This window comes from Pinus tabuliformis, chromosome 2_1 (genome assembly GCF_031772625.1).
Source record: "Pinus tabuliformis cultivar Carrire ecotype Pingquan chromosome 2_1, CPIR1, whole genome shotgun sequence".
NCBI classification, from domain to species: domain Eukaryota; kingdom Viridiplantae; phylum Streptophyta; class Pinopsida; order Pinales; family Pinaceae; genus Pinus; species Pinus tabuliformis.
In genome coordinates, this window is record NC_142299.1 from 203,539,399 (window position 1) to 203,552,210 (window position 12,812).

A 12,812-nucleotide genomic window follows, 5' to 3' on the forward strand; every position below is an offset into this window, starting at 1 on the left:
ACCATGGCTGGATACAAGCTTTCACCACTGCTTCCTTCTGTCTCGCGGCTTTGGCTTGGACTTTCATGTCTTGCACCTCCCTCATCTTAGCCAATCGTTGTGGGATAGAAACGGTCTGCGTGGTTCCCCAGAGTTTATCGTAGGCATGCTGAAGTTCCCAAACCTCTACTTCCAACATGCGGAGTGTGGGATCTTCCTGAAGGACAATGAGCATATCAATCGACTGAGTTAGAAACTCGATACATTCTTCGAGCGATTGTGCAACCATCGTGTGCCCCATATCAATAATGTTCTGGCACTGTACCACTACCTCTAGAGGCGTTGGTGGTAGGACTTGCAATTTCAACTTTGTGATCTACGCACTGAGTTTGAGCTGTAGCCTTGAGGCCTCTTCCTTGGTCCTTCGAAACTCCATAGCCAACGTATGAATATGGGCTTCAACAAAAAAGTCCCCTATAATATCTAATGCCTAAGCACTCAAACAAGTGTCCACTACTACCTTTTCGATCTGCTGTTTTTGGGTGACTACTTCACCGCATTGGAGCCGTAGCTGTTCAATATTAATTTTCTGCTCTTGGAGTATCTGGTCGGCGGGGCCGGTCCTTGCGTGAAGTTTAATTGTGGTGCTATCATGAAGTTATTGCAAACTATCGCGTGGGAGTGCAGCCACCTTCAATCCCAATCTAGTAAGTCATTCTAGTATTACTCGGTCTTTTGTTTAGTTGGTGACCAACGCGCCTGCTGGAATCAGAGTAGAATGAGCAACCTGGGCTCTGAGCAATGGTTCTGCAGCTGTCATACCAGTGGCTTCTATAGAAACGTTAGGACCTACCTGTGAAATTCTTGATCCCAGTTCGCGTAACTGCATCCGCAGCTCCCCCAACATAATGTGTTGCTCCGATATAGCCTCATTGACTGCCTCCCGAGTAGCTTTGCGAACGATGTTTTCGATGTCATTGAGATTTCCCTCTGTTAGGGTGGTAACTTCACTATCGGTCTTAGATGCTTTTGCTTTCTTTCATGCCTTCGGTCGCTCTGGTGTGGTTGAGCACTTTAGTGGGGTACTCGTAGTAGTGGATGGCATATCCGTTGCAGCTGGCTGAGCGGTTTCCTTTTGAGTGCCTTTGTCCATTGCTAATGTTTGCGCGCCTGGTACTGGTTTTTCTGTTGCTGCGAGTTTTGCCTCTCACGCTATCTTAACCTCTGTATCATACTGTTCATTCCTCTTTTGTTGTGCAGCGCACTTGGCTGCCTCTTTTTGTTTCTGAATAGCAGCCTCGTCTCCTTCCACTTTCGCGGAACCTCGCCAAGCCGCGGGCCAAGCCTCGACAATCTTGTGAACAATGCCATTAGTGACAATGAACCGGAGAGGGGTCCATGTCTGGGCCAAGTCCTTCTATGCCTGGATGTAGACATGATGCATATCGGATTTGAATTCTGCAATGTGCTTCATAGTCTCATAAACTTCATTTGTTAAGCATGGTAATTTATTGATCCACTAATGCACATTCGCGTCCATCAACACGCAAAAGATCTTAATCCCTTGAATTCTGCTTGCATCCTTGGTTGCCCAAAGGGATGCATACTGCGCGGCTTTCGGCCATTCCGGGGTTAAAACAAGAAATTCGTTGTCTTCAGGTAACTTAGTAGCGACCAAGATGAGAGACAATAGCAACCATGCATAATAGAATGGCTTGCCTTCTTCCTAGACTTCTCGACAATTGGCCATAAACTCTTCACAAAGAAACTGTGACCAATTGAACCATACGTCTGCGACACATTCTTCAGCCAATGCGATAACAACGATGGAGACCTCAGAGCTCTGACATTTTCTCATTATTTTTCCTGCCAGCAACTGAGTGGCCACCTGGACTGTGTCGTCAGAGATACTGTCAATGACATACCCTCGCGGTCCCTTGGCGAGCTTATATGTCTTCTTGAGTTGTTCTATCACCCCTACATCGTTACTTTTATCCATAATTTCCCAAGGGTTGCGTCTGGCGCAGGGTAGATGCGATACCTGGTGAACAAGTTCTGCTATGATACAGACGGGTTTACCAACCCATGGGCCATAGGGTATCTTCGTGCACTAGACAGAGCAACTGCTTGATGACTAACATAGTAATAGGGGGCCAGAGAAAGTGTGGGATTGCTAGGAGACAAAGTAATCCAGCTTCGTCCACCTTTCACAGCCACTTCTTTGGCTAGAGAGTTGTCACCATGCCTTCTATCTTGTGGTCCGTTAAGGCATCCATCACTAGATGGGGAATTTTTTTCCGATCTGCAAGGTTGCAATCGTCGAATTTCATCATTGTGACACAGCCAACCACCGAATTTTCCACTGAGATGTATTTAAGGAGAGAGGGGGTAGTGATTGTATTGCTGAATTCGTCCAAGTTTGTGGGTACCTTGTTCGTCCCCTTGCTTGGAGGCATATACTTGGGTCGTCGCACTGGCTGTATAGGGTCCTCCTTTGGGATGTCCTCCTCAACCCTTGTGGGAGACTCTTCTGTTTCTTCCTCGCTATCGATGATAATAGTTTTACCTTTTTCTTTCATTGTGGACTTGCCAGCTTGTAGGTGTCGCGGTGACCATCTAACAGAGTCTGGAAGTGGAGGTTTCTTCTTGGTCCTTGGCGTTCAGGGGGATTTAGAATGTTTTGCTTCCCGCGGCGACTCTGGTTGTGGACTAATGACGATAGGCATTTGAGCTTTCAAGATGACATCTTTGTAATGCTGTGGTACTGCTTGAAACCACAAACTATTTTCAACCTCCTCGTTGCTCATGATATAGGCAATACTGACCAATCCGCTTTCTGGACAGTATGACGTGGTGGTCTGATCTTTACTTTGTGTATATATTGATGGAACTTGGAAACCGGCGGCGCGTTTTCATGGTAGCTCATAAATGCGACTCGGGTGGTTTTGCTTTTGCATTACTGACCCATCGCCCGCTTCAAGGTGCTTTAAATGCACCATCCTATTGTCAGCAGTACTTTCAACGATCACTTTCCACATTTCCTTTGCAGCAGCGTATCCCCAAGGACGCAGATGCATTTCTGTAGAGAGATGGTGGTCATATCGCGCCACTATACAACAACCTACTTTATAGTTGCGCACCCTCTTTCAAATGCTTGGGGTGTTGGGGCTGATCCTCTGACGGATAGTCAGAAGCATGAACCCTTCCCATGGGTCCTCCAGTTCCACCCTGACCTGGGTTGCGAGAACTCGAGATGTCCTTCTGCTTTTATTATGGATTTATGGTGTGCGTGCCCTTGTGGCTTCAAGGTAGGAAAGCCAGTCATGTTGGTAACCTTGGGAAATTCCTCTTTGTCATCTAGGGTGGCCACTTCTAATTGAATTTTCTCGATGGCTTCATCCAACTTCATACTGTGGTCATGGATTCGGGCCTAAATTTGTTCGAACTCATCAAGTCGTCGGTTCGCATGCCGAATGGCAGCCCACAGCTACTGAACCTTGTCACGGACGCCATCTGTGGTAGGAGAAGCTATGTCGACAGTGGCCGATTGGGCCACAGGAAGGATTCCCCTTAGCCTGATGATCCTGTGGTCCACTCTGGTTTGTTTGAGTTGTTGGTCGTTTGTCATACACTTGTATGCTTCGTGCTATTGTTTTATGCCAACTTAACTGCCGCACATATCTTCCGGTTCGGAGTCGAAACCTTCTCTTATATCTGTGCTACCCCAATCCTTCTATCAGTGCACACACCCTGTCTACTGATGTATTGGGTAGTGCCTGGACTACACATGTGAGCTGGTCTTCAGTGGTCACGTCCTACTCTTTCGGGTGGTGTTTTTCTTCACATCGTGCCAATTGAGTCACCTTATTACAATTGACTGTTGAAACTTCCTGCAATTGATTCTGCCAGCGCTCCGCCTCTTCCTTAGAGTCGATAGTGCAGGTGCTTTCACATTCCCACGCGGTTCTTCTATGGTCGTTGTAATACATCTGACCGGGGTGTTGTGTTGTTATCTGATAAATGCAATCCAGTTCATCATTATTATCCTCGTTGCGGATGGGGTTTGTGTAGTGCTCCCCTTCCGCTAGATCCAGTGGAACTACTACGCGAAGTGACTTGTTTTCGAAGGTCATCGTGCGCCTTTTCATGTTGATGGCCCAGTCAATCCTGAGCAAAGCAGGGTAAGGATTGCTATCATCAATAATCTCTATGACTTCAAAATTGGTCTGGGTTGTTACACCATCAATATCCACCTTCACCCCTTGTAATCGGCCTGTTGGTAAGATTTTTTGTTGATTGTTCATTCGTAGTTGAATTGGGTACCATTGTAGTACAGGATTGCCTATACGCTCCCAAGTTTGCTTTGGTAGTATATTTGCATCCGAGCCTAAATCCAAGATGACTTAATCCATTTCATAATCTCCTATCTGCGCCATCATTCTCATTTCTTGTCTAGTGCGTAAAGCATGTTGTCCTATCCTCCAGACTACCTGGGGTTCACTAAATTCGGTGCTCCTGGTAATCAATCCCTGTAACCCTTGGACAACCTTCTGATTCTGCAGCAATTTCATGCATGCGTCAAGAAAGGAGGGGATCATGTAAGGGTCCATTTTGGTTTCCGTTTGGTCCTTCCAACCTGAGATAACGGCTTTTGCGAAGTTCAGCTGATCTCTAGTTGGCCCCGCGCTTCCCTACTTTAGTTTAGTAGTAGGGTTCCCCATAGGTGGGTCACCTCGCTCCCCATCGTTGTTTCCTCCTACCGTTGTGCCGCTCCTTCGTACCATATTTGTACTAGTGTCCTCTTTGTGGGGTTCTGCACGCATCATCTAGACATTTTGGGTTGGCAGGGGTTGAAGCACCCCTTTCTAACTCAATTGAGCCAGCAAGGTTGGACAATCTACCAATTCGTGATCGAACCGTTCACAATAAGGACATGAGAGCCTAGTTGGGTTAGTGCACTTGTGGGCGTAGTGTCCTTGTTCACCATAATTATAACAAGTTATCTATCCGCGACCTTGGTCGGGTCCCCATCCTCTTCCCCAACCTCATCCCTGAAATCCTCCCCGTGTTTCAGCCTGTACCCGGTAGGCTGGGGTCTATTCCATCATTAAGTCATAACTTCAACATGTTCACTCATCATGTCCTACTGATCGACAAAAATTGCAATATAACTGCTGTGAGGTCTGGGTATACTTATGTAATAGATGGAAATTATCTATTGCATGTTTCCCTCCCTCCTGAAAAATCGCGCACCAGAGCACAGGCATGGCATTTGGTCCTGTATGGACTTCCAATTTTAATGGCATCGGGCCTCCCCTCGCTAGATAGTTCACAAAGACTGGGCAATGGTATTTGTCGTGTGCATGGATTTTGCATTTAATACATTGTGCCTCCGTTTGTACCCCTAATCAAGGAATTCTTCCTTGCTTCAAGCTTTGTACTTCCAAACTTAAGTTCTGAAGTTGCACGTGGAGTTGCTGAACTCCCAACACTGGGTTTGGTATCGGGGTCACATATAACCTCGTTGTTGTCTCTAGTGCCTCGACCTGGGTTGAGATCTTCTGTTGTGACAGAGCTGTCCTCAGATGGGGTGTTAACAACTCCACAAAAAACATGCAATGTTGTTTGTCGGTCAACGTCATATTAGCTTTGCGAATGGTACTCTTTAATCTTTGGTCTAGATGCCATGGTGTTTCACCAGGCAACATTGTTATTTCTTTGAACCCAATGATCGATTGGTTTTTAGACTTTGGTCGGCCAAATTCCTTATTAAGCACATCTTGTATAGCTGCTAGTCCTTCATTCGGATGGTCGGTGGATTTTTTTATGTACCATGTCAATGCGCGGTCCTGGAGTGCACTGACCAGTGTAGCCTTTTTTATGTTTTCATCCATTATACCTTGCACGTCCCGTACAAAGTTTATCAAAAAATAGAATCGGCTTGGATCTTCATTCCCTATACCTTGAAAGGTCGGTAACTTGACTGCGGTCACCATCCCTGTTCTAGGAGGTGGTGGAGGACGTGGTGTGTATGGACACGACGTGGGTGATGGGGGTGATGGGATAGATGGAGGTGGTATTAGTGGAAGGCGTTCTGTGATCAACCAGACTGCGCTTCTGGGCAAGAACCTAGTGAGGTCTTCCTCGCTTTCCCATGAGATAGAAATCAGAGGATTGTTCCTTGCTCCTCCTGTTCCTTGGTACCCTCTTCCACTTTGTGTTACCCCAGACATTAATGTATGTGCATAATCTGTTTTTCGCACAACAACATCTTAATCCAAGTGTTCAATGACTTGATGTATCGACCTCGCAGTCCTTGGAGAAATTGCCTCTCCACTTCACTGTAGCTTATAGTGGTATCTATTGCAAACTCTGTGATACATCCCCTAATGATTCGATTTACCCAGTGATCGACCACGCACGCGAGCTTTTCCTTAGTGGCTTCTAGTCTACGCACCAGTTCTGGAGTCCACATTATCGGCTGGTATAATCTACACCTTCCCATGCTATCAGCTAACTTTGCAATCCACTCATACAATTCTATTGGGAATGTTATGAAGAAGATCTCATATATGTCCGTGAGGATATAGCGATCCAACCACTATTCCTCTGATATTTTTGAATTCCTATTTTCCTGAATTGCGAACTTGTGGAGCTTCAGATCCCACCATTATTTGAGTTCTTTCTTTGTAGGATTCCAATGTTCCCACATTAGACACCCATTAGGCAGATCCCAGTCTCGGCAACAGAACCATTTGTTGGCTTATTTGGGCTTGACCTAGGTTTAGAAGAATTATTTAGCTAAACAAATCCCACAGCTACGGGCCCTTTCGGAAACAACTTGTGAAGCGTGGACTGAGGTCTCACTAAAGGTAGCAAGGGAGGGTGATGGAACCAGGTTTTCACACCCTGGGGATGTCTTGGATGTGGGTTGGTGCTCGCACGCTGTTCTGTAGCCTCACGTTGCACTAGATCCGTGCAGATCAGAATACCCTAATCGCGCTTATTACTGGTTTGATCTAGTCAAAGCTGTCTTTAAGCAAACATTTATTACTTTTGGTTACTTCGCGAATCAAGATTAACCGAGTTCACATGTATTCAATTGTAGCAAATTCAAAAATCACAATAGTTCATTTATTATAAAATAGTAAAGTTTCAATTAGCACAGAATTCAGAAGAAACTTGTCTTTATTATCAATTTTCATCAATATATCTAGATCCACCCTATGCACTCAACTGCAGGGCTCCGCACACATAGCTGTGAACTTACCAGGCCTCTGCGCACACAACTCCAGAGCCTCTACCTTCTACCCTACTCCCTTGACTTGGACTTAAAACTGCTCATAGACTATTCACCCATTACATCTTAGGACCAAAAATCAAAACTGAATTGCCTTTCCCACATAGAGCCTTACTCTATTTATACTTTCCCTTGGCTCGCGATCCCACCACGGGCTGACTCTATTACTATTTCTTTACAATATTTTCGGGCATACTATCCTTTGACTCAACCTACTATAGCTCGTGCTCTACACTTTATGCAGAGTCTTTTAGCCTAATATTACCCAAAATTCTAGGCTTCGCACCCCATACTCATTTCGTGGGGCTTTCGCTACCCAACACCACTCGAGGAAAACTTGGATTTATTTTCTGAAAACCAAGGATGAGGTTTTCTGTCAATTCAAGGAGTTCAAGGCTCTGCTGGAGAATATGACTGGGAAGAAAATAAAAATTTTGCGCTCAGATAATGGTGGAGAGTATGTTGATAAGGACTTCACTGATTATTGCACTAAGTAGGGCATCAGAAGAGAGTGGACAACTCCCTACAATTCAGAGCAAAATGGGGTGGCAGAAAGAAAAAATAGGACTATTGTAGAAGCATCTAGGGCCATGTTGTATGATTAGGATATGCCAAAATTCCTATGGATGGAAGCATGAAACACAACTGTCTACGTTCATAATAGGACTCCTCATGAACATTGGGCAAGATTACTCTAGAGAAAGCCTTCACTGGGAAGATGCCTGAAGTAAGTCATTTCAGGATATTTGGGAATCTAGCATATTGCCACATACTCGAAGAAAAGAGGAAGAAGCTGGAATAGACTGCAGAAAAGGGATATCTGGTGGGATATAGTGAGAATGCTAACGCATACAGAATCTATCTTCTAGGGAGTAGGAAGGTAGTGGTACGACGAGACGTAAAGTTCATGGAGGACAAAGCTTTTAGAAGATCTCACGAAATGCCTAGTTCTGAGGAGCAGTTGAAAGAGGATTCATTGGTCATGCCTCTTCAACCAACAGAAGTGAAGAATTCTTCCTCAGGCCAGGAAGATTCTTAGGATGAGGAGGAGGAGTGAATAGAAGCACTTGCTGGAAGAGGAAGTACTAGTAGGGAACTTCATCAGATTCTGCGTGATCCAGAGAACTTCATCAGCGAGTCAAGGAACAGTAAGAGGGAGCGAAAACAACCAAACAGATATCAGGCGTTAGTAGCTTAGGATGGAGGGCCTGCCAGTTTCAAGGAAGAAGATTAGCATCAGGTCTGGCTAGATGTAATGGTAGAGGAGTATAACTCCATAATGGTGAATGATGTCTAGGAGGTGGTGTTAAGACCTCAAGACAAATCTGTGGTAGGTTCAAGATGGATCTACAAGATCAAATATGCTGTGGACAACAATGTTGAGAAATACAAGGCCAGGTTTGTGGGTAAGGGGTATGCTCAAAAGGAAGGGATTGTCTATGAGGAAACCTTCTCCCTGGTAGCTAGGTATACATCTATTAGGACTGTGATATCTCTTGCAGCTCAGATGGGATGGGAGATCCATCAGATGGATGTCAAGGCGACATTTCCGAACGGGGTAATAGAAGAAGAGGTATACATTGAACAACGAGAGGGATTTGAAACTCATGAGAATAAATCTCATGTATGCAGACTGAAGAAATCCTTGTATGGGCTGAAGAAGGCACCAAGAGCGTGGTATGGTCAAATAAATGGCTACTTGCAGAAGATGGGGTTTGTCAAGAGTGATGTGGATTCGAATCTCTACTATCTTGTCGTAGAGAATGAGCCGCTTATCTTAGTATTATATGTGGATGATCTCTTTCTGAGAGGATCATCCAGACTCATTGAGGACTGCAAGAAGAATCTAGTCATAGAGTTCTATATGAAGGATCTGGGATGAATGCACTACTTCCTAGGGTTGGAAGTTTGGTAGCAGAAAGGAGAAATCTTCCTTGGGTAAGGCAGGTATGCTACATAAATCCTGAAAAGGTTCGGGATGGGAGACTATAGACCTATGGTTATTCCAATGATCACAAATTGGAAGAAGATTGATGCGTCAGAAGACAAGGATGTCAATCTCACCCTATATCGATAGCTCATAGGTTCCTTGATGTATCTGGTCAATACCAGGCCAAATATTTGCTATGCTGTCAACACCGTCAATCAGTTCATGGTGGAACCAAAGAGGGCACACTGGGAAACAACCAAACACGTTCTTAGGTATTTATAGGGAACAATTGATTATGGGCTCTTATACACCAAGGGGAAGGATACCAGGTTGAGTGGATTTACTGATGCAGATTGGGTAGGAAGTTCAGTGGATCGGAAAAGTACCTCTAGGTACTGTTTCAACATTGGATCAGGATTGACTTCTTGGTGTAGTAGGAAACAGAAGCCCGTGGCTCTCACTCATCTGAGGCAGAATATATGGCAGCAAGCACAACTTCATGTGAGATCATATGGCTCAGAAAACCACTGGTGAACCTATTCAGAAGAAATATGGAGGCGACTCAGATCATGTGTGATAATCAGAGTTGCATCAAACTCTTTGAGAATCCAGTGTTTCATGATAGGTCGAAGCATATTGATATCTGGTGTCACTTTGTCATAGACTATGTCCAACGAGGAGTTGTACAGTTGAGTTACACTCCTACAGGAGAACAAGTGGCAGATATCCTCACTAAGGCCCTTGGAAAGTCAAAATTTGACTACTTCAGGGAAAATATGGGGATGGTAAAGAACACCTTTCAGAAGTAGAAATGAATGTTTTAACAACACGAATGAAGAGGGAGTTGCAGTGCAGATGTAATATTGGGAGAAAGGACCAGTAGCAGCACAGATGTAGAGGGAGTTGTCGTTAGATGCCACTGTGGCAGAGCCATGGGCAACAATACAGGATACAACAGTGCAAAGGATGTTGTGCAGGAAGGCTTAGCATTAGCACAGGAACCAATGCCGAATGATTAGGGCGATGCTCAGTGAGGATTATTGCTAGAGCACAGTCCTTGCTAAGAGGGAGTGTTGATTTGGGGTAGCATCGGATGTGCTCTAACCACAAAACTTGGTGGAGAGGCTAAGGTACATACGATCTCCAATACCCACAAAGGGTTTGGGCAAATTCTAAACAGTTTGGAAGATATTAAAATAATTCATATTTTTAATGTAATTCCTAAGTCTAAACTTAGGGAGAATAAAATATTAATGTGAATTAATATGAAACTGTGTTAGAATGGTCCAAAAGTAATGGATCAAGCTAGATCTAATCTTTGTCGTTGATTAGGGACTTAATCTCAACCATTGATTTGTCAACGACAAAAGTTTAAGAGGAGGCTTGAGTGGCACTTGGAGAATACACTGAGGGAGACCATTCAGTTCAATTTTTGGAGTAGGGTTAGCTGAGAAATTGAACCAGTGGTTTGAAGAGTAGTTAAGAGGTAGAAAGTACAGAACAAAGAGACAAGAGATCAGTGCAGAGGTAGAAAAGGCAGATGCAGGGCTAGAGGGAGCTACGCAGAGGTAGCAGAGACTACGTAGAGGCAACAGAGACTGCGCAGAGCCAGTAGGGCATGCGTCATCCATGCAGAGGCTGCATGAGTGACGCAAAAGGCTAGAGAGGCCACGTAGAGTCTCAACAAGTTGACGCAGAGGGTTTCAGGTCATGCAGAGGCTAGTAGGGATGACGCTGGGTTCAGAAGAAGTGCTGGAGAATTTGTCTATCTGGGGGTAAGCCAGTTTGGCACCTTGTTGTACTATAAAATTGCTGAATAATAAAATCCTCCCTTGCTGCAGCGGTTTTCCCACATTTGGTTTTTCTGAGGACATTTGTCCAAAATAATTGTGTCAATGTGTTGATTCTTGTGGATATGTTTGTTTCTGTATTACGGTGTGATATCTACAGTAATATTTATTTTAATGTTTATTGAAGTAATTTCATGAATAACTTATGGTGAAATAAGTAGGAAAAGTAAATCAGTTGCTGCATGTTGAAGAAAATTAATTACCCATCATTTAATTGTCAACCCGGGGATTCATAAAACTTGCGTTCAATTTAGATCAATCTAACTGCGAAACCAAATAATGAAACCAAATTCACCTATTCTAATTCAACACTCAATTCAAAAGAAATTATAGTACAATGCACATAATTGAAATCTTAATCTTTCAATCTTGCAGGAATTGAAAAGCACACCACTTTTTTAGAAATGAAAGCGAAAACAATCATTCTTAACCTCTCACACAAGAAAAGATATGAAAGAAAATAAAAACAAATGCTCTTAACTTCTAGGTAGAAAGAAAATAAAGACATTCACTCTTAACCTCTCACACATGAAAATATATGAAAGCAAATAAAAACAAATGCTCTTAACTTCTAGGTCGAAAGCAAATAAATACAATCACTCTTAACCTCTCACACAAGAAAATATATGAAAGAAATAAATCTTAATCTATGAAAGTAATAAATCTTAATCTATGAAAAACAATAAATCTCACACATTGTAGGTGGCCAATCCAAAAGCATGAGAGATGGCAAGTTGAGAGGCTCCAAATGTAAGAATAACCGAATCAAGGTGAACATCACTCATGAGAATGGTGCCAAATCCAAATTCTATATTCAGAACATGTGCATTTCCCCAACTTTACACACGCCTTTCAAAGGAGAAGGCTCTCCTATTTATACAAAAGCATAAGAAGCTACCTCATTAATGGAGGTCCATTATTCTCTCCCTAGATCCCTAGAAAATCTCATGGAGTTACAACTCAAACAGGTAATGATGAGACACATATCCTCTTTGACCTTTATCCAAATCTTCTTCCATATCTTGAAGATAATTCGAATTTGAGTATTGGAGGCCACATAAGGGTGCCTTGGAAGCTTACAAATGATCTACACATGTCATGAAACTCAAGCCACTTTTAAGTATTAGCAATTATATGTCATTTTTATAAATTTTAACCATTTAATTCACTTATAATACTAAAAATCATTAACTTTTGGAAAACAATAAGGTAACCCATATAATTATGAAAATGAAGGCTAATGAAAGGTTATATGGTCATGGAGTTGTGACATGTGAGTGAAATGGTGGTGATAAAGGTGAAAGTGGATGATATTTTGAATAAATTTTGGAGACTCTACATCCCCCCCAACTGACGTTATTACATGTCCTTATGCAATCTACTGCATTGCTTAATCATGATTTTCTTTTGAATGAGCTTGGCTTATATCATATGTCCTTAAACTTTGCATTTAATAATATTTGACAATTTTATTTCGTTTTGCAAAGTATTCCTTGTCATTCATTGAATTGCAACATGTTTGGCTGGTTCTTGTGTGACAACCAAATCTTAATTGGTATTGGTTCTTGTGTTTCAATACCTCATTTATTTTTGTTGCAACAAGATTCATTGGACATGTTTAAGAATGCATAAATCAACCATATAATATGTTCATCATTTAGGCATTTATTTGCAAATCACATAACTTTTGAACCATGATGAAATCATAATGATTAGGACAAGTATGTTAGGATGAAATGAAGTGAGATGGAAT